Source organism: Heptranchias perlo, unplaced genomic scaffold (genome assembly GCF_035084215.1).
Source record: "Heptranchias perlo isolate sHepPer1 unplaced genomic scaffold, sHepPer1.hap1 HAP1_SCAFFOLD_538, whole genome shotgun sequence".
Lineage (NCBI taxonomy): Eukaryota > Metazoa > Chordata > Chondrichthyes > Hexanchiformes > Hexanchidae > Heptranchias > Heptranchias perlo.
Window position 1 is genome coordinate 94,590 of NW_027139557.1, and position 1,109 is coordinate 95,698.

Consider the following 1,109-nt stretch of genomic DNA (forward strand, 5'->3'; position numbering starts at 1 on the left):
GGACCATTGCTCTTCTCAATGCAGAGCAATGACCTGGGCTTGGGTACAAGGGCATCAGATCAACAGTTCCTGACAGCATCAAGATCGGGAGCATTAAGAACTGTGAAGAGGAATGTTAGAAATTTCAGTGGGCCATTCAGCCCCTCGAGCCTGTTCCACCATTCTGTGAGATTGGTATCAGTGACTGTGGGATTGGTTTATATCAGAGTGGAGGAGATTGGTGTCAGTGACTGTGGGGTTGGTTTATGTCAGAGTGGAGGAGATTGGTTTTAGTGACTGTGGGATTGGTTTATTTCAGAGTGGAGGAGATTGGTGTCAGTGACTGTGGGATTGGTTTATATCAGAGTGGAAGAGATTGGTGTCAGTGACTGTGGGGATTGGTTTATATCAGACTGGAGGTGATTGTTGTCAGTGATTTGTTTCAGGAACTGGAATTAACCATTTAACCCCTCAAGCCTGCTCCACCATTCAATTTGATCAGGACTAATCTGTACCACAACTCCATTTGCTCTTCTTTGCTCCATGTCCCTTTCAACCCTCACACAACATAAATCTATCAATCTCAATATTGAACATTTCAATCGAGCCCCAGCATCCACAGCCTTTCGGGAAAGTGAGTTTGTAATTTCCACCACCCTTTGTGTGAAAAATTGCTGCCTTATTTTGCTCGTAAATGACCGAGCTCTAATTGTAAGATTATCAAGAAGGTGGCAGATGGAGTATAATGTGGGGAAATGTGGAAATTATTCACTTTGGTCGGAGGAATAGAAAAGCAGAATATTTTTTTGAAAAGTGAAAGACTAAGAAATGTTGGTGTTCAGAAGGATTTGGCTGTCCTTGAACAGAGAAAGTTAATATGCAGGTGCAGCAAACAATTAGGAAAGCAAATATTATGTTGGCCTTTATTGCATGGGGGTTGGAGAATAAGAGTAAGGGAGACTTGCTGCAATTATATTGGGCCTTGGTGAGACCACACTTGGAGTACTGTGCACAGTTTTGGTCTCCTTACCTGAGGAAGGATATACTTGCCTTAGAGGGGGTGCAACGAAGGTTCACTCGATTGATTCCTGGGATGAGAGGGTTGTTGTATGAGGAGAGATTGAGTAGAA